The 23,096-nt window shown below is 38.5% G+C and overlaps 1 pseudogene; it reads right to left on the reverse strand.

Annotated features, from left to right (window-relative positions):
* LOC128666875 (cytochrome P450 2G1-like) overlaps positions 1–23,096 on the reverse strand; it is a 174,227-nt pseudogene that overhangs the window by 51,027 nt on the left and 100,104 nt on the right.

The following is a 23,096-nucleotide window of genomic DNA, read 5'->3' on the forward strand; positions in this document are numbered from 1 at the left end:
TAGCCCCTACCTTCAGGGAGATAAGAGCAGGCATCTTTTAAATGTAAGTTGCATTCTGCCTCTATTGAGCATGAGCAAAATAGGTAAGGAAATGTATATTAAGAGGGCGCTAAACAAAGCTTAAGATACTAGATACAATGCTCTCAAAAAACTAGTTTATTTATGATCTTAGTAACAATGCGTGTTATTCACAATCTAATAAGACTTGGGACGTCTCCCTATGGGTCTAGAATACAATGATTAAAATGTATTTAAAAATCAGACATTAAAACATACATCTTATTTGTATATTAGTAGTATATTGCTACCTTACAATTCTTCTCCAAAAACATTCCCAAAAAACATCACTCTCTGTAACCATGCACTTGCAAATAATATACAAGACTTCCTTAGTAGGTAATTTTGGGTCTAAATATTCAATATCACCTTATTTTGTGTCTAAATGTAAGAGATTTCTAAGCTAATGTCAGAGTGTCCAGGTGGCTGTATGGCAGTTTTAAAGTTAGTGAGTTCTCATAGATCTCCGTTCTATGCAGATATATTAAGGTGGGCTATCAAATACCTTGCTTCAGTGAAGCTTCTGTCACAATGAATTCTGTGGGGGGGGATTTCTGATGTCCCGTTGAGTCTGTAACAAACAGGTTAGTTCACTTACCCTCCTGGCAGTGTTGCAAAGTATCCACTTGTTCCCATGTGATCGTGTAGTAACGTCACAGTTATAACGTTTTTTTGAATGTGGTTGGATTCGTCGCTTCTACAGTATTACTGGTGACACAAAGTTGATTCCATTACTTGCTCTTAGTGCTATATAGCACGCAAGTTAGGAATAATGAATTTCACTTGTAAGTTGATTCAATGCAGAATAACAAGTTAACAGGTGAATCCACGTTGATTCTGTGTACTTGCTCTTAGTGCAGCATAGCACGCAAGTTAGGAATAGTGGATTGTAGGTTAGTTTGATGATGATAATAGTATAGGTTATATGTTGCAACAATTGACAGTTCATGTATAGCTGATAAACTGTAAAATCCTGTAAAGTCCTTGGTGGGATATACCTCACCCTCTGTGAATATAGCTGCCTTTTAACCTTCAACGCGTTTCACCCTATTATGGGCTTTTTCAAGATAAGTAATAGGCAGGTATACTGAATCTTTTATAGCCATGTGAGACTTTCTTATCGGTCTGGCTTTAATTAGTTTTGCTTAAGGTGGTATTGCTTTCCAATATTCATTTCTAATAAAGGTGGTATATTGCTAATTTCTACATACATCTGAAATACATAAATCTAAAAAAATGTTTTAAAAAAGAATACATATCTAATAAAAATCTGATAAAAATGATTTATAACACTTTGTCGCATGTTAGTTAGAAAAAACTTTAAAATTCATGTTACATATTACTCTGACCTGTAATATTAATATAGGTGTTAATTTGTGTGTCTACTATGATATTTTCATGAGCAAAAAAGACTGTCTCTCTATAATTATCCAAATAGTAAGCCAGATCAAGTTGCTCTAGAAGATTTATGACATCACGTTAGATTTGCCTTTTTGTAAAGGCCATAGTCTCCTTGTACGTCTGTGACAGGACGTAATTGACAATACACGAAATAAATAAATAATTAAAAAAGTAAAATCCATTTAAAATTATGAATAATACAGGTTGCAATCTATTCAATTTTCAACTTGCGTTTCTGGCTCACCTGAAACAATGGGCCTCCGAAGCAGAAACCACTACTTGATAAATGGAGCGCTGAGTGTAAACAATAATATCTTGTCATTTAGGCAATATTTACATAATACATGTTATAGATGCAACCTAAGGTAGTTTTATATAATTTTTAATACTTTTGTATACATAGTATTATCAGAAAGCTAGCACAGCACTGTCACTGAGGTAATAGTTATTGTTTTAATAAATATAGACTAGAATTTGCATTCAAAAAATATTCAGGCAGAGATTATTGTGTTTTACTGGAAAGAAACATTGTAATTTTGATTAATTTAAAATAAATAAATCTATAAATGAAAAAAGTCTGTATTTTATAAAAAATCTGGATTTTGGAATTCTGGATTTGGGGGTTTGTATCTGTATATACATATATAACAATTATTTAGATACAAGTGCCTTATCTTGATATATAATTGCTAGTATATAGTTGGCTCATTTATTTGCATTGTTACCTGTCCCCAAGTTGAACTCATAAGACTGAAGGTCTCCTCCACTAAGCTGATTAGCTTTAGGAATCTCTCGTCCTTGTAGTCAAGGCTGTTTCCAAATATAATAGATAAAAAATACCTTGGCTACGGCATCCACAAACATTGTAGATGGATTTACTGGTGACCCTAAAAAAAATATATCAACAATATTTATTTAATATTAGGCAAAATATCAATCAAGATGCAAAAGAGAATTTAAACAAATCGATTTTAATTATTTACTTATTACCACCTAAAGCAGGGTTCTTCAAACTTTTTTTCTCACGCCCCAATGCAATGATACCTTATACATTTGTGACCCTATTTTTATGCTTTGTTTGAACATTTCTGAAGTAATATACAACAGGGTAGCTGCAATTTTCGCCAAAGTAACTTAAATGTGTGAGTACTTTATTTCTGATTGTAGTCAAACTTTAAAGTATTGTAAAAGGTAATAATACACATACGCACACTTCCATACAATACACACACACTCTTTTACAAAACACACAAACACCACACACACACATTACAAACAATTTCATACAACCCACACTCTCATATAACACACATCACACACTCTCATACAGCACACGCAGACATACCACACACACTCTCATATAACACACACACACTCTCATACAACACACACACTCATATAACACACACACAAACACCACACACTCGCATACAGCACACGCAGACATACCACACACACTCTCATATAACACACACCACACACTCTCATACAGCACACGCAGACATACCACACACACTCTCATATAACACACACCACACACTCTCATACAGCACATGCAGACATACCACACACACTCTCATATAACACACACACACTCTCATACAACACACACACTCATATAACACACACACAAACACCACACACTCGCATATAGCACACACAGACATACCACACACACTCTCATACAACACACATTACAAACAATTTCATACAACCCACACACTCATATAACACACACACACCACACACTCTCATAAAACACAAACACATTACAAATACTTTCATACAACCCACACACTCATATAAAATACACCACACACTCTCATACAGCACACACAGACATACCACACACACACTCTCATACAACACACACACTCATATAACATACACACAAACACCACACACTCGCATACAGCACACACAGACATACCACACACACTCTCATATAACACACACACACACTCTCCTACAGCACAAACACACAAGCTAGAACCCAGCAAAATGGTGTTGTGACCCAGTAATGGGTCCTGACCATTGGTTTGAAGAACCCTGTACTAGAGAGGTGCACCGTTGTATTGTACTATAACTTACAAAGATTTAAGGTGCTACTATACCCTTGCTATGCTTACCACCACATAAATATATATATATATTAAAAATATATACATCTTTGCATATCCTTATATATATAAACTTTTAAATAAAATATAATTTTTCATTACCTAGATATTTTTCATAAGAAATGGCAAATCTCAAAATCTCTGTTAAATCCTTTCTGAATAAGGCTATCTAATTAAAAAATCCTAGTCTATTTAAAATGCCTATTGTGTCTCATCCCCCCCCCCAACCAATGTCGGTTTCCATAGCAATTCCCATAATAACTAGAGCTTTAGGGTTATAATTATGTTTATTTTTTAAATGTACTGAGATAGGGTTTTCTTATTTCCTTTTACAATACATAGGACGTACCACCCCCACAGCTAAAAACAAGAATATCTGAACATATATATATATAATATTGGAAAAGGAAGTAAGAAACACCCTATCTCACTACATTTCAAAAAGAAACATAATTTTAACCTAAAGATGTAGTGTTTATGGGAATGGCTAAGGTAACACATTGGCGAAGTAGAGACATAATAGGCATTTCAAATAGATTTAAAATTAAATAGATTTTTGAATTAGATAGCCTCATACTAAAATGATTAAACAGAGATTTTGAGATTTGCCATTTCTTAAGAAAAATATCTAGGTATTTAAGAGTTTATTTATATAAAGGATATACATATATCCTTTATATATATATATATATATATATATATATATATATATATATATACAGGGAGTGCAGAATTATTAGGCAAGTTGTATTTTTGAGGATTAATTTTATTATTGAACAACAACCATGTTCTCAATGAACCCAAAAAACTCATTAATATCAAAGCTGAATAGTTTTGGAAGTAGTTTTTAGTTTGTTTTTAGTTATAGATATTTTAGGGGGATATCTGTGTGTGCAGGTGACTATTACTGTGCATAATTATTAGGCAACTTAACAAAAAACAAATATATACCCATTTCAATTATTTATTTTTACCAGTGAAACCAATATAACATCTCAACATTCACAAATATACATTTCTGACATTCAAAAACAAAACAAAAACAAATCAGTGACCAATATAGCCACCTTTCTTTGCAAGGACACTCAAAAGCCTGCCATCCATGGATTCTGTCAGTGTTTTGATCTGTTCACCATCAACATTGCGTGCAGCAGCAACCACAGCCTCCCAGACACTGTTCAGAGAGGTGTACTGTTTTCCCTCCTTGTAAATCTCACATTTGATGATGGACCACAGGTTCTCAATGGGGTTCAGATCAGGTGAACAAGGAGGCCATGTCATTAGATTTTCTTCTTTTATACCCTTTCTTGCCAGCCACGCTGTGGAGTACTTGGACGCGTGTGATGGAGCATTGTCCTGCATGAAAATCATGTTTTTCTTGAAGGATGCAGACTTCTTCCTGTACCACTGCTTGAAAAAGGTGTCTTCCAGAAACTGGCAGTAGGACTGGGAGTTGAGCTTGACTCCATCCTCAACCCGAAAAGGCCCCACAAGCTCATCTTTGATGATACCAGCCCAAACCAGTACTCCACCTCCACCTTGCTGGCGTCTGAGTCGGACTGGAGCTCTCTGCCCTTTACCAATCCAGCCACGGGCCCATCCATCTGGCCCATCAAGACTCACTCTCATTTCATCAGTCCATAAAACCTTAGAAAAATCAGTCTTGAGATATTTCTTGGCCCAGTCTTGACGTTTCAGCTTGTGTGTCTTGTTCAGTGGTGGTCGTCTTTCAGCCTTTCTTACCTTGGCCATGTCTCTGAGTATTGCACACCTTGTGCTTTTGGGCACTCCAGTGATGTTGCAGCTCTGAAATATGGCCAAACTGGTGGCAAGTGGCATCTTGGCAGCTGCACACTTGACTTTTCTCAGTTCATGGGCAGTTATTTTGCGCCTTGGTTTTTCCACATGCTTCTTGTGACCCTGTTGACTATTTTGAATGAAACGCTTGATTGTTCGATGATCACGCTTCAGAAGCTTTGCAATTTTAAGAGTGCTGCATCCCTCTGCAAGATATCTCACTATTTTTTACCTTTCTGAGCCTGTCAAGTCCTTCTTTTGACCCATTTTGCCAAAGGAAAGGAAGTTGCTTAATAATTATGCACACCTGATATAGGGTGCTGATGTCATTAGACCACACCCCTTCTCATTACAGAGATGCACATCACCTAATATGCTTAATTGGTAGTAGGCTTTCGAGCCTATACAGCTTGGAGTAAGACAACATGCATAAAGAGGATGATGTGGTCAAAATACTCATTTGCCTAATAATTCTGCACTCCCTGTATATATATATATATATATATATATATATATATATATAGAGAGAGAGAGAGAGAGAGAGAGAGAGAGAGAGAGAGAGAGAGAGAGAGAGAGAGAGAGAAAGAGAGAGAGAGATAGAGAGAGTAACTTATGTTACTACATCTCATATACCACCTTAAGAATCAATTATCTGGCTCTTTTCCTTTAAAAGCTTTCCATTTCCCATACACCTTTGCTGGTTTATTGAAGGTTGATACCCACTCACTCTCCATCCTTTCTTGTTACTTGTCTAAAACAGAGTATCACTTGTTCTGTGATTAGCTTTGTCACCTTCAACTGAAGCTACTTCTCATCTAAAGCAGAAGTCACCTGTTGCAACTGCAGCACGCACGCCGCTCTAACAACTTCCAGCTTAACAAGCACAGGCCGCAATCTGCAGAGAGGATCAGAGAGGCTGCACACACACAGCTGCTAGAGCCAGGTTCCGTATGCAAGTGTTAGCATTGCCGTTAAGACTGTGAACTTATCTTTACCGTATGGTGTAATGTTTAACAGCGCAGCAAGCTGATACAGTATTCTTAACACTGTTTACAAATCTTTACTGCAAGGTGTATTATTTAAAGGCCCAGCAAGCTGAAACAGTAAACTTAACACTGTGAACTTTTCTTTACCACAAGGTGTATTATTTAAAGGGCCAGCAAGCTGAACATTATACTCCACATTGTGAACTTATCTTTACCGCAAGGTGGATTATTTAAAGGCACAGTATTACCTTAAAGGGGACCTCACTTATCTGTCACAAACCTATATAAACTGTTACTTATTATCTAAAAGTTTACATAGTACAAACTTATCTCTGGACCCAGATATAAATCACCTGATCTTACTACTTATAGTTTTGAGGTGAATATTCCGGGCTACATTAATCCAGGTGATTAAGACTCTGTCTCCTCACTAGCAGACAGACTTAATCACATGATACATACAAACTATTTACCAGAGAATACTCATAATCAGACTAAAGAAACAGCAATCGAATTGCTGATCATTACATAATAAACCAGCCCTAAAATCTATATTTGATAATAGAGCCCAGTGACCTGACATCACAAATCCATACCCTAAATCAGCGTTTGGATAGTCTGACACAGGCTTTTAGAGAGATGCAGGTAGAAAACCAGAGTCTCAAAGCCTGTTTAAGGGAAGCACTGTCAAATAGGAACTCTGGAACTGATCATCAAGCAGAACCCCAAATCTCCTACCCGGAGAAATTTTCTGGAGATCGTTCCACATTTAGGCAGTTTAGGAATGCATGCCTCTTGCTTTTTGACCTTCGTCCTAGGACATATGCAACTGATAGGTCCAATGTTCTAACCATACTCTCCTATCTCAGGGGAGAACCCAGGGCCTGGGCCGACTCCTTTTATGAGACCCAGGACCCCATTCTAAATTCCCTGGATGCTTTCCTAAAGGCATTATCAGACCTCTACGATGACCCCTACTGTCAAATAACTGCAGAAAGTAAACTCAGGAACTTAAAGCAGTCTAAAGCACCGGTAGAAGAGTACATTGCCAGATTTAGAATCTGGGCTAGAGATTCCCTCTGGAATGAGGTATCTCTAAAAAACCAATACCGTCTCAGACTTGCAGAGCAGATAAAGGATGAGCTCGCCAGGATTGGTATACCGGATCGTCTTGACGACCTTTATGCCCTCACGATTACAATTGACAGACGCCTTAGAGAGAGGAAGCAGGAAAGAAGCCCATCTACAGCACCTGTTCGCAGGGTACTGCCAACTCCTCCAACCGTTGGTCCACCGTCCAACCAACCCATGGATATCAGTTTTATTAGGGGTCCACTTACCCCGCAGGAAAAGGCTAGACGCCGAACTGCGAATTTATGTATGTACTGCGCAGGTACTGGTCATGCAGTTAAGGAGTGCCCTCTATTACTAAAGCAGAAGATAGGTAAGATCCATAACATAAAACATTGTTTCCACACAAAAACCACTGCTACAGCTTACCTTACCATTCCCTTGCTTTTGCAGTGGGACCGACACAGGATAGAGTGTAACGCCATTATCGATACAGGTGCTTGCGCCAACTTTATTGATTTACGTTTGGTTGAATTAAATAAAATACCCTTTCAGTTTAAAAGCACACCTTTGCCTATAAAAGTCATTGATGGTTCGCATTTAGCATCTGGTCCAGTGTCTCAACAGACTATTCCTTTACTCGTTTCCTCTCCACCTGGTCACACTGAAACTATCTCCTTTGACATTATTTCTTCTCCCATTTACCCTATTGTGCTGGGAATCACTTGGCTTCAACTACACCAACCTGTGGTACATTGGGATACCCTCACCATTTCATTCTCCTCTCCCTACTGTGTCTCAACTTGTTTTCCAAACACTCACTTGTTCACTACTTCCTCATCTCCTATTCCTACACAATATCTTGACTTCTCTGCTGTCTTCAATAAAACAGAAGCCGAGTCATTGCCCCCACATAGGCCTTACGATTGCCCCATAGACTTACTTCCCGGGGCAACCATTCCCTATGGCCACATATATCCTCTTTCTAGACCTGAATTGGCTCATTTAAAAACCTATATCACTGATAATCTAAAAAAAGGTTTTATTCGCCCTTCCACCTCCCCTGCCGGTGCCGGCATTTTTTGTGTGAAAAACAAGGATGGGTCTTTACGTCCGATAATAGATTATCAGGAATTTAAACAAGCGTACTAAAAAGAACAGGTACCCTTTGCCTCTCATTCCCGAGTTAATTGAGAGGTTAAGAGGTGCCACTATTTTTACTAAACTTGATCTTAGGGGCGCCTACAACCTTGTAAGAATAAGGTCCGGAGACGAGTGGCTGACTGCATTTAGGACCAGGTATGGTCTTTTCGAATATACAGTTATGCCATTCGGGTTGTGTAATGCTCCGGCAACATTCCAGAATTTCATTAATGATATCTTTAGGGACATCCTCGACACTTTCCTGGTGGTCTATCTAGACGATATTCTTATCTATTCTTCCTCTTTCTTTGAACATGTCAAACACGTCAGGTTAGTGTTATCCAGATTACAGACACATAAGCTGTATGTTAAGTTAGAGAAGTGTCTCTTCCATGTAAATGAAGTATCATTTCTTGGCTATCGCATTAGCAATAGCAGGATATCTATGGAGGATAGTAAAATCTCTGCCATCACCACTTGGCCTATACCTTCCAACATAAAAGAAGTCCAGCGGTTCTTAGGCTTCGCCAATTTTTACAGGCGCTTTATCTGCAATTTTGCAGCCATTGCTAGGCCACTCACTAACCTGACTAGGACCTCTAAGCCATTCATCTGGACTCCAGAAACTCAAAAGGCATTTGAACTCCTTAAATCTCTATTTGTTACTTCCCCAGTACTGCACATTCCCAACAGCAAAGCACAATTCGTATTGGAAGTGGATGCGTCCGAATACGCCATCGGATCTATTCTATCCCAGAGACTCTTACCAAAAGATCCTTTGCACCCAGTGTGTTACTTCTCCAGACTCCTTACACCTGCTGAACGCAACTATCCAGTGGGGGAAAAGGAGCTTCTCGCAATTAAAACTTCATTTGACCAGTGGAGACATTTGCTGGAGGGCGCAGAACTTCCAATAGTAATTTATACGGACCATAAAAACCTACAATATCTTCAAACTAGTCGTACTTTGTCAGCTCGTCAGCTCTTGTGGAGCTTGTACTTTTCACGATTCAATTTCACCATCACATATCGACCTGGATCAAGAAACGGTAAGGCGGACGCTCTGTCTCGAAAAGATATTAAGCCTTCCACAGCTCCTCCCAACTCAACAATAGTTCCCGTTACATCCATAATTGGTGTACTCTCACCTGATAGCACTGAATTAAAGAACCAACAACAACTGGATACAACAAAGGCTACTTACCCTCTCACCCCTGATCAAAACGGTATCCTCTGTAATAAATCAAGATATTACATACCACCATCTCTCCGGACAAAAGTGTTACCTATAACTCATGATTCCTCCTTAGCTGGTCATTTGGGAATACATAAGACCTATGACCTTCTACAAAGGCACTTCTGGTGGCCTTCTATGAGACACTCAGTAAAACAATATATAAGTTCCTATTCCACCTGTCAAACCTGTAAACCATCACATCAACTCCCTCTGGGCCTACTGCAAAATATACCCTTACCAGACTATCCGTGGGCATACGTCTCTATGGATTTTATCGTTGATCTTCCAAGCTCCTGTGGCAAGACTGTCATCTTTGTCGTAGTTGACCTGTTCTCTAGAATGGCCCACTTCATTCCTACAGCTTCACTTCCTACAGCACAGCAGACTGCAGATCTATTTATCAAAGAGATTGTTCGACTGCATGGCCTTCCAGTATCTGTTCTCAGTGACAGAGGGTCGCAATTCACATCCAAGTTTTGGAGATCCCTATGTCAATCTCTTGGCATTCAGCAACACCTGACTACATCGTACCACCCGCATACAAATGGGCTATGTGAACGTACCAACCAATGGTTGGAGCAATACCTGAGATGTTTTTGCTCCCATAAACACGACTCTTGGGCTTCGCTCCTTCCCCAGGCTGAATTTTCTTTCAATAACACTACTAATTCATCCACAGGATTTTCACCCTTTTATGTCAACTCAGGAAGGCACCCTCGTTTTCACCCGCTACCTCCTGCAAACAGTCCCTGTCCACAAGTAAATTACTTGGTCAACTCCATTAAACAGACCTATACTGTCATACAAGAGAACATCAAGCAAGCACAAGCCACCCAGAAACGATACTACGACCTACGCCATCGTCCCCAACCCGCCTACAAAGTGGGTGACTTAGTTTGGCTCGCCACCAAAAATCTTAAATTACCTACACCCTGTAGGAAATTCAATAAACTGTTTGTGGGACCCTTCCCGATAGTGGCTATAAGCAACCCTGTCACTGTTACCCTACAACTCCCAGCAACTTACCGTATACATGTCACATTTCATGTGTCACTTGTCAAACCCTGTGATCCCTCAACCCATGTCTCTCCATCTCCTCCAGAATCTCCTACACCTGACCCCGAATACGAAGTACATTCTATAGTCGACTCCCGAAGATATCACGGTGAACTCCAATACCTTGTCCACTGGTTGGGGTATGACTCATCTGAGGATTCCTGGGAGCCGGCATCCAAATCTATCGGCTCCCCGTCTGGTGTCTGTGTTCCACCGTAGGCATCCTGATCGTCCAGCGCCTTGACACCTCCTTGAGGTTCTTTTGAGGGGGGGATGTGACATGAACTCCTCAGTTCCACCTTAACTTATGTTACTACATCTCACATACCACCTTAAGAATCAATTATCTGGCTCTTTTCCTTTAAAACCTTTCCCTTTCCCATACACCTTTGCTGGTTTATTGAAGGTTGATACCCACTCACTCTCCAGCCTTTCTTGTTACTTGTCTAAAACAGAGTATCACTTGTTCTGTGATTAGCTTTGTCACCTTCAACTGAAGCTACTTCTCATCTAAAGCAGAAGTCACCTGTAGCAACTGCAGCACGCACGCCGCTCTAACAACTTCCAGCTTAACAAGCACAGGCCGCAATCTGCAGAGAGGATCAGAGAGGCTGCACGCACACAGCTGCTAGAGCCAGGTTCCGTATACAAGTGTTAGCATTGCCGTTAAGACTGTGAACTTATCTTTACCGTATGGTGTAATGTTTAACAGTGCAGCAAGCTGATACAGTATTCTTAACACTGTTTACAAATCTTTACTGCAAGTTGTATTATTTAAAGGCCCAGCAAGCTGAAACAGTAAACTTAACACTGTGAACTTTTCTTTACCACAAGGTGTATTATTTAAAGGGCCAGCAAGCTGAACATTATACTCCACATTGTGAACTTATCTTTACCGCAAGGTGGATTATTTAAAGGCACAGTATTACCTTAAAGGGGACCTCACTTATCTGTCACAAACCTATATAAACTGTTACTTATTATCTAAAAGTTTACATAGTACAAACTTATCTCTGGACCCAGATATAAATCACCTGATCTTACTACTTATAATTTTGAGGTGAATATTCCGGGCTACATTAATCCAGGTGATTAAGACTCTGTCTCCTCACTAGCAGACAGACTTAATCACATGATACATACAAACTATTTACCAGAGAATACTCATAATCAGACTAAAGAAACAGCAATCGAATTGCTGATAATTACAGAGAGAGAGAGAGAGAGAGAGAGAGAGAGTGGTAAGCATATATACATTTCTTTCATGTAATTAGCAAGAGTTCATGAGCTAGTGACGTATGGGATATACATTCCTACCAGGAGGGGCAAAGTTTCCCAAACCTCAAAATGCCTATAAATACACCCCTCACCACACCCACAATTCAGTTTTACAAACTTTGCCTCCCAGGGAGGTGGTAAAGTAAGTTTGTTTCTAGATTCTACGTTGATATGCGCTTCGCAGCAGGCTGGAGCCCGGTTTTCCTCTCAGAGTGCAGTGAATGTCAGAGGGATGTGAAGAGAGTATTGCCTATTTGAATTCAATGGTCTTCTTGTACGGGATCTATTTCATAGGTTCTCTGTTATCGGTCGTAGAGATTCATCTCTTACCTCCCTTTTCAGATCGACGATATACTCTTATATACCATTACCTCTACTGATTCTCGTTTCAGTACTGGTTTGGCTGTCTACTATATGTAGATGAGTGTCTTAGGGTAAGTCCTATTTTTTATGACACTCTAAGCTATGGTTGGGCACTTTATATGTAAAGTTCTAAATATATGTGTTTAAACTTATATTTGCCATGATTCAGGATAATCAGTATTCCTTATTTCAGACAGTCAGTTTCATTATTTGGGATAATGCATATGAAATATTTTTTTATTACCTTAAAAAGAAATTTTTCAATTGTCTTTTTTTCCCTATGGGCTGTTAGGCTCGCGGGGGCTGAAAATGCTTCATTTTATTGCGTCATTCTTGGCGCGGACCATTTTGGCGCAAATTTTTTTGTCATTTCTGGTGCCCTAATTGACGCCGGAAATTTGCGTATGGTTGCGTCATATTTGACGTTCAGATGTTTTTTTGCACCAAAATTGTGGGCGTCGTTTTTTCGGCGTCACAGGATGTGGAGTCATACTTGGCGGCAAAAAATATGGGCGTTGTACTTGGCGCCAATAATGTGGGCGTCATTCTTGGCACCAAAAAATGTGGGCGTCATTCTTTCAGTCTCATTTTTCATTGCTTCTGGTTGCTAGAGGCTTGTTCATTTGGCATTTTTTCCCATTCCTAAAACTGTCATTTAAGGAATTTGATAATTTTGCTTTATATGTTGTTTTTTCTATTACATATTGCAAGATGTCTCAACATGACCCTGGATCAGAATCTACTTCTGGAAAGACGCTGCCTGATGCTGGTTCTACCAAAGTTAAGTGCATCTGTTGTAAACTTTTGGTAACTGTTCCTCCAGCTGTTGTTTGTGATAACTGTCATGATAAACTTTCTAATGCAGATTGTATTTTCATTAGTAATAATCCATTACCTGTTGTTGTTCCTTCAACATCTAATGTTCAGGATGTCCCTGTTAATGTAAAAGAATTTGTTTCTAAATCTATTAGGAAGGCTCTGTCTGTTATTCCTCCTTCCAGTAAGTGTAAAAGGTCTTTTAAAATTTCTCATATTTTAGATGAATTTTTAAGTGACCGTCATCATTGTGACTTATCTGTTTCTGATGAGGATCTATCTGGTTCAGAAGATTCTGCCTCAGATATTGACACTGAAAAATCTTCATATTTATTTAAGATGGAGTTTATTCGTTCTTTACTTAAAGAAGTGTTAATTTCAGATATGGAGGAGTCTAGTCCTCTTGATACTAAATCTACTAAGCGTTTAAATTCGGTTTTCAAACCTCATGTAGTTATTCCTGAAGTTTTTCCAGTTCCTGATGCTATTTCAGAAGTAATTTCTAGGGAATGGAATAGTCTGGGTACTTCATTTTCTCCTTCTCAAAGGTTTAGGAAATTGTACCCTGTGCCATCTGATAGATTAGAGTTTTGGGATAAAATCCCTAAAGTTGATGGGGCTATTTCTATTCTTGCTAAACGTACTACTATTCCAACGGCGGATAGTACTTCCTTTAAGGATCCTTTAGACAGGAAGCTTGAATCCTTTCTAAGGAGAGCTTATTTATGTTCAGGTAATCTTCTTAGACCTGCTATTTCTTTGGCTGATGTTGCTGCAGCTTCAACTTTCTGGTTGGAGGCTTTAGCGCAACAAGTGTCAGACCATAATGCTTATAGCATTGTTAAACTTCTTCAACATGCTCATAACTTTATTTGTGATGCCATTTTTATATCATTAGAATTGATGTCAGGTATATGTCTTTAGCTATCTTAGCTAGAAGAGCTTTATGGCTTAAATCTTGGAATGCAGATATGACCTCTAAGTCAACTTTGCTTTCTCTTTCTTTCCAAGGTAATACATTATTTGGTTCACAGTTGGATTCTATTATTTCAACTGTTACTGGGGGGAAAGGAACTTTTTTGCCTCAGGACAAAAAATCTAAAGGTAAATACAGGGCTGCTAATCGTTTTCGTTCCTTTCGTCAGAATAAAGAACAGAAGCCTGACCCTTCCCCTAAAGGAACGGTTTCCGTTTGGAAACCTTCTCCAGTCTGGAATAAATCCAAGCCTTTCAGAAAGTCAAAATCAGCTCCTAAATCCGCATGTAGGTGTGGCCCTCATTCCAGCACAGCTGGTAGAGGGCAGGTTACGATTTTTCAAAGATATTTGGATCAATTCAATTCACAGTCTTTTGATTCAGAACATTGTTTCTCAAGGATACAGAATAGGTTTCAAGATAAGACCTCCTGTGAGAAGATTTTTTCTCTCTCGCATTCCAGTAAACCCAGTGAAGGCTCAGGCATTTCTGAAATGTGTTTCAGATCTAGAGTTGGCTGGGGTAATTGTACCAGTTCCAGTTCTGGAACGGGGTCTGGGGTTTTACTCAAATCTATTCATTGTACCAAAGAAGGAGAATTCCTTCAGACCAGTTCTGGATCTAAAAATATTGAATCATTATGTAAGAATACCAACATTCAAAATGGTGACTATAAGGACTATTCTGCCTTTTGTTCAGCAAGGGCATTATATGTCCACAATAGATTTACAGGATGCATATCTTCATATTCCAATTCATCCAGATCACTATCAGTTTCTGAGATTCTCTTTTCTAGACAAGCATTACCAGTTTGTTGCCCTTCCGTTTGGCCTAGCAACAGCTCTAAGGATCTTTTCAAAGGTTCTCGGTGCCCTTCTCTCTGTAATCAGAGAACAGGGTATTGCGGTATTTCCTTATTTGGACAATATCTTGGTACTTGCTCAGTCTTTACATTCTGCAGAATCTCATACGAATCAACTTGTGTTGTTTCTTCAAGAACATGGTTGGAGGATCAATTTACCAAAGAGTTCTTTGATTCCTCAGACAAAGGTAACCTTTCTGGGCTTTCAAATAGATTCAGTGTCCATGACTTTGTCTCTAACAGAAAAGAGACGTCTGAAGTTGGTTTCAGCTTGTTGAACTCTTCAGTCTCAATCATTCCCTTCGGTAGCTTTTTGCATGGAAATTCTAGGTCTCATGACTGCTGCATCGGACGTGATCCCCTTTGCTCGTTTTCACATGAGACCTCTTCAGCTTTGTATGCTGAACCAGTGGTGCAGGGATTATACAAGGATATCACAAATAATATCCTTAAATCCCAATGTTCGGTCTTCTCTGACTTGGTGGTTGGATCACCATCGTTTAATTCAAGGGGCCTCTTTTGTTCGCCCAACCTGGACTGTGATCTCAACAAATGCGAGTCTTTCAGGTTGGGGAGCTGTATGGGGATCTCTGACAGCGCAGGGGGTTTGGGAATCTCAGGAGGCGAGATTACCAATCAACATTTTGGAACTCCATGCGATTTTCAGAGCTCTTCAGTTCTGGCCTCTTCTGAAGAGAAAGTCGTTTATTTGTTTTCAGACGGACAATGTCCCAACCGTGGCGTATGTCAATCATCAAGGTGGGACTCACAGTCCTCAAGCTATGAAAGAAGTATCTTGGATACTTGTATGGGCGGAATCCAGCTCCTGTCTAATTTCTGCGGTTCACATCCCAGGTGTAGACAATTGGGAAGCGGATTATCTCAGTCGCCAGACGTTACATCCGGGGCGAATGGTCTCTTCACCCAGAGGTATTTCTTCAGATTGTTCAAATCTGGGGATTTCCAGAAATAGATCTGATGGCCTCTCATCTAAACAAAAAACTTCCCAGGTATCTGTCCAGATCCAAGGATCCTCAGGCGGAAGCAGTGGACGCGTTGTCGCTTGCTTGGAATTATCATCCTGCCTATATCTTTCTGCCTCTAGTTCTTCTTCCAAGAGTGATTTCCAAAATTCTAATGGAACGTTTGTTTGTACTGCTGGTAGCTCCAGCATGGCCTCACAGGTTTTGGTATGCGGATCTCATTCGGATGGCCAGTTGCCAACCTTGGACACTTCCGTTAAGACCAGACCTTCTATCTCAAGGCCCATTTTTCTATCAGGATCTCAAATAATTAAATTTGAAGGTATGGAAATTGAACGCTTGATTCTTAGTCATAGAGGTTTCTCTGACTCAATAATTAATACTATGTTACAGGCTCGTAAATCTGTATCTAGGAAGATTTATTATCGAGTCTGGAAGACTTACATTTCTTGGTGTTCTTCTCATAAGTTCTCCTGGCATTCTTTTAGAATTCCTAGAATTTTACAGTTTCTTCAGGATGGTTTGGATAAAGGTTTATCTGCAAGTCCTTTGAAAGGACAAATCTCTGCTCTTTCTGTTCTTTTTCACAGAAAGATTGCTAATCTTCCTGATATTCATTGTTTTGTGCAGGCTTTGGTTCGTATCAAGCCTGTCATTAAGTCAATCTCTCCTCCTTGGAGTCTTAATTTGGTTCTGAGGGCTTTACAGGCTCCTCCGTTTGAACCTATGCATTCTCTGGATATTAAATTACTTTCTTGGAAAGTTGTGTTCCTTTTGGCCATCTCTTCTGCTAGAAGAGTTTCTGAGTTATCTGCTCTTTCTTGTGAATCTCCTTTTCTGATTTTTCATCAGGATAAGGCAGTGTTGCAGACTTCATTTCAATTTTTACCTAAGGTTGTGAATTCTAACAACATTAGTAGAGAAATTGTTGTTCCTTCATTGTGCCCTAATCCTAAGAATTCTAAGGAGAGATCTTTACATTCTTTGGATGTAGTAAGAGCTTTGAAATATTATGTTGAAGCTACTAAAGATTTTAGAAAGACTTCTAGTCTATTTGTTATCTTTTCTGGTTCCAGGAAAGGTCAGAAAGCTTCTGCCATTTCTTTGTCGTCTTGGTTAAAGTCTTTGATTTATCATGCTTATGTGGAGTCGGGGAAGTCCCCGCCTCAAAGGATTACGGCTCATTCTACTAGGTCAGTTTCTACTTCCTGGGCTTTTAGGAATGAAGCTTCTGTTGATCAGATTTGCAAAGCAGCAACTTGGTCTTCTTTGCATACTTTTACTAAATTCTACCATTTTGATGTTTTTTCTTCTTCTGAAGCAGTTTTTGGTAGAAAAGTACTTCAGGCAGCTGTTTCCGTTTGATTCTTCTGCTTATGATTTCAGTTTTGTTCATTTAGATTAAAACTTTTGATTTGGGTTGTGGATTATTTTTTCAGCGGAATTGGCTGTCTTTATTTTATCCCTCCCTCTCTAGTGACTCTTGCCTGGAAGTTCCACATCTTGGGTATCTGCTATCCCATATGTCACTAGCTCATGGACTCTTGCTAATTACATGAAAGAAAACATAATTTATGTAAGAACTTACCTGATAAATTAATTTCTTTCATATTAGCAAGAGTCCATGAGACCCACCCTTTTTGTGGTGGTTATGATTTTTTTATATAAAGCACAATTATTCCAATTCCTTATTTCTGATGCTTTCGTTCCTTTCTTATAACCCCACTTCTTGGCTATTCGTTAAACTGAATTGTGGGTGTGGTGAGGGGTGTATTTATAGGCATTTTGAGGTTTGGGAAACTTTGCCCCTCCTGGTAGGAATGTATATCCCATACGTCACTAGCTCATGGACTCTTGCTAATATGAAAGAAATGAATTTATCAGGTAAGTTCTTACATAAATTATGTTTTTTATTTTTATATATATATTTTTTTATATCTAGTTGTTTAATGTTTAAAATATTTGAACTATTTGAACAAAATGTTTTTTAAAGTTTTTAAATCATCTGTGTGTGTGTCTATGTATGTAAATATAAATATATATATATATATATATATATATATAAATATATAAATATATATTTGTCATTTTTCACTCTGTGTTATAACCCTTACCTGATATAATTATGTAATCTGCCCTGTATGGACTACAAATACGGAAGCGGCATGGTAAAATGGACTACAAATACGACGGCGGCCTGGAAAAATGGACTGCAAAGATGGCTGCCGCTAATAGAACTACTAAAATGGTCACTGTCTTGTATGTATGCATCACCCAGGAATTATGTATTACAGGAACTGGATGTGACACATTACAGGAGTGAAACACAATAATGTGCTGAGTGACTAGAATTAAGAGGGTTGGACACCGAGAGGAGGGTACAAATTTTTAAAAACAAATAAGGGCAAAATACAGGGTTTATAAACTCGGCAAGAGGAGAGAAAGATTATATCCTTGAAAAAGCTTTAAGCGAAACATGTGTCGGATATAGCTAATGGAACTCTTTTACCAGCACTGTGAAGGGATTACAGGGTGCTTTGGACCCCAATTTAAGGTTTATAGGACACTATTATACCCCGTGTATATTCTCTTATGTGATTGATGTTTTGAGTTCTGTATGTGTTTTTAATAATTAAAACAGTTCTACGTATGCCGAGAGTGTGGCTGGTTATGTGCCAAACATAACACTGCTGTATTGGTTTGAGGTTTGCCAGAAAGTGAGTAATACTCTGTGAAGTGGCTTAAAATTATAAATTATAAACTTGATTGCATGCACTATTCTGCATTTCTGCATAGATTGAGAGAAAAAGCCAATTATTGGTTTTATGATGTTGGACATTGTATCCTCTTTTTAATTGTTTTTATATGCACTTTATGTTATAAATAAGTGTTATATTATATTGGTATAACTTTTTTGTGATTTTTACATTACATTATTCTTATGAGGAATATGTTGTTATGACAAAAAAAAAAGCGAATCAAGTTGGAGAGAAGGCAATGTCACTGTTTTTAATTGTCTGGAACTGACCATTTAATTTTGAGATTTCCTTCACCAGATTCTGCGCCTCCTCCTGAATCTTCACCTCTGTGCTCTTCTTCCCAAGTCCAAATTCCCTCAGGGTCTTAAGGGCAAATGTTCGCATTTGCTTCCAGCACTCGCCATTTGCAAAAGCCATTCCTGAAATAGATCAGTACATAATTACTAAATGTAGCCACCAATCAGCAAGCACTATCTAGGGTGTTGAACCAAAAATGGGCCGGCTCCTAAACTTTCATTCCTGCTTTTTCAAATATAGATACCAAGAGAACGAAGATAAATTGATAATAGGAGTCCATTAGAACGTTGCATGCTCTATCCGAATCATAAAAGAAAACATTTGGGTTTAGTATCCCTTTAATGCAAGCCTGTCAGCGTTCCTGCTGTGTGATCACCCTGCACTGTGTGGAACACATGGTGCTTACATTTCTGTGTGACTTGCTCTGAGGTTATTTAGCTCCCCTCAGCAGAAATAGGACTATTCCACCTTAAGGACTATTGCTTTCATTAACCAAAGTGTATAGATTATATACATATAAATACCATGTGTGTGTGTGTGTATAAAACAATATTAATTGTGAGGGGGTTGAAGTCTTGGTGAGTTCCCACACTTTTTTTGTAGGACTTGATCCCTGATATATATATATAGGACTATAAAACTAATTAACAGCACTGGAATGGAAGGTGGATTCTCACACAGAAAGAGCTTGTTAACCCACACTGAATTAAAAATATATAAAGGCAATACACTTCTATAGGCCGTATAACAATGAGTGGGTTAACGAACTGCAGAAAAAGGAGAAAAATTAATCAAACACAATATGGTGAACCTGAAATCGGTGATAAAAAAAATCCTTAAGGCTTAATAGGCCAATATCGTTATAGTCACCAATCCATAGTCCAGGCTTTGTAGTAAGAGACAACGAATAATGAGAAGGACAAGTCTCAGAAGGTTTGGGAAGTAATTGGGTGTCTGTTTCTTTGATAATACTGTGACCTTCTTCCCACAATCTTGCGTTTTACTTGGCACACTTCCTTTTAACGGTAGAATTTGTCAGAGTGCTGCTTAGATGAATGACGTGTTGTCGGCGTCTTCTGGTTGCAGGAAATCTGTATGGGAAGAAACAAGCGCAACCCAGATTCATGGTAATAAATCACTTTATTAAAAGCCCTACTGCACAACAATATGCACTCACAGAAGGGAAGTAAAAATGTGCCTTTAAATGAAGTTTAAAAAAGGATTCCTTGGCTCGTACAACCTCAATGCACGTATTAGTCTGGCCCCGAATCCTGTAACAGAAAATCCTCTTGAAAAAGTCTGCGTAATGCAGAGGAAACACGTTGGGGTACCAGTAAATGTTCAGAGAAACCAGTCTGTTGAACTAGCACTCATCACGCTTACCTGCGGGTGTTTGTGGTTTTTCCTGTTTATGAACTGCTTATCTAAGGATTCTGGGCCAGACTAATACGTGCATTGAGGTTGTACGAGCCGAGGAGTCCTTTTTAAACTTCATTTAAAGGCACATTTTTACTTCCCTTCTGTAAGTGCATATTGTTGTGCAGTAGGGCTTTTAATAAAGTGATTTATTACCTTGAATCTGGGTTGCGCTTGTTTCTTCCCATACAGATATACTGTATATATAGGAATATCTATTTAGAAATACATTGAGCATATTCTGATACTTATAGATAATTGGAATGTGAAATATTTACAGTAAATACAAAGTTAAAACATGTATTAAATATCTACTTAACAGCAAAGGGCTCCAATGCACTTCTATATAGGTCTATATATGTGTAGATATATATTCGTGTTTATATATGTCTGTAAATACATATATATATATATATATATATATATATATATATACAAAAATAAATACATAAATAAATATATATATGCATATCTTTTGACATGTTTAAGTATGTTTCTTAATGTTAAAGCCCTTTGCCATCTGAGCTCTCATATCTTTGAGCCTTTATAACTTTTTTACGCAATATTTTTTATTAGATAGCGTTATTATGAGTGTTACTGTACCTTTTAATGCATTTTTTATTTGTTTTTGTGTAACTTTTTTTTTTTTTTTAGTTTTATAAAGCTTTATTGTAAGAAAACAATATACATGTTACATACCACTGTTCTACAAATAAACATTGATACATAAGAGAGTTCAACAAAATTTTGCCCAACAACTTGAATAATTGGGTAAGTATTACTATAAGTCCATTAAAATAGATCCTTTCTTAGTCCAAGTCAATGAGTCCGAGGGTTTTCAGATAAAGGCAGTAACATTCCAGTGAAAATACATAACCAACAAAAAAATAAATAAAAATAAACTGATTACATTAAACTTCTTAGATAACATAGTAGCATGCTTCAGAACCTTTCAGAACATTACATAGCGTGTAATGCACATCTCTGTATAATGTATGTAATGTGTTGAGGTGTAGTATAAACTTTCAACATTATTGTAGTTGGAGATGAAATGGAAGGAGGGGGTTTCCTTAGAAGTAGCAGTAATAGTCTCCCTATTGGGCTATGTGTTAGCGTCTAAGGGTGTCAGGGAGAGGTGGTACTCCTCCCAAATGAAACGAATAGCATGGAAGTCATCTAGTTTTCTTGTTTTGAAATAGTGATATTGTTCCAAGTTTAAGGCCACATCGACCCTTTCTCTCCAGAAGTGGACAGTTGGTAAAGTGGGCTTTTTCCAAATATATGGAATATAACTTATAGCCGCACTGATCATTAATGTCAAGAGTTTAAGTCTATATGTGCAGCATATAGGTAGAGGTATATTGAACAGGAATGTCCATGGTGTAAAAGGGATAAGCGAACCTAGCACCTTCTCTATTTCTTTATTAATGTCTGACCAGTATTGTTGCGCAGGCGGACATGTCCACCAGATGTGTGTGAATGTGCCTCTGTGTTCGCAACCCCTCCAACACCTTGCATCACAGCCAGGTATCATTTTTCCCAGTTTATCAGGAGTATAATGCCATCTGCAGAGCAGTTTAATGTTCATTTCATTGACCTGCATAGATGAGGTTGAGGAGCTCATTTGTCTGTATATTCTATTCCAGGTCTTAGTTGGTTGATGGTCGTTCAATTCTGACTCCCATCTAGTAACATATGTTGGTGGCTGTATAGACTGATGAGAGAGGAGCATTTTATAGGATAGAGATAGGGTGCCCCTATGTGGTAGAGGTGTATAGCACATAGACTCAAATGGTGTCATAGGCCTAGAAATGTTGGGTTTGTTTGGGTGGGTCTGTAGGCTATGGTGAAGGTATACCAACCAATTATTATGATCAAGGTTCAGAATATCTAGGATTTCCTGTTTAGTTTTTAGCTTGCCGTTTTGAAGGGTAATATACCAGGGTAGAGCTTGTTGCATTTTAAGAGCGTGCTGGGTGTGTGTTTGAAGTTGAGTAAGGGACTTAATGTCATGGAGGAGTGGAGTCAAAGGAGATTGCGGTGTCGAGATTGACTTGTATGACCTTAATATCTTATCCTATGTCTTAAGTGTTTCTTGGACTGTAGTGGGCCAAGAAGATTTACCATGTTCAACACAGCCTCGGGTATCCGATGACCAACACTGTCCCACCAACGGGATACCACCGCAGATTGCGGATTCTATGGTTACCCATTCCTTGTGGTCTACATGTTTGTACCAGTCTACTATTCTTGACATGAAAGTTGCGTGTTGGTAGAGCTGGATATTCGAGGCTCCTATACTGCCATGTAGTTTATCGTGATATAAAGTATGGGTGTCAATTCTCGGACATTTATGTTTCCAGATGAAAGAGTTTATTATTTTTTGGAGTTGGTATATAAGCTTGTCAGAGATAGGGAGTGTTTGGAGGGGATACAGAATTTTCGGGAGAATAATCATCTTTACAGAATGAACTCTACC

The sequence above is a fragment of the Bombina bombina genome, chromosome 7, assembly GCF_027579735.1.
Source record: "Bombina bombina isolate aBomBom1 chromosome 7, aBomBom1.pri, whole genome shotgun sequence".
NCBI classification, from domain to species: Eukaryota; Metazoa; Chordata; class Amphibia; order Anura; family Bombinatoridae; genus Bombina; species Bombina bombina.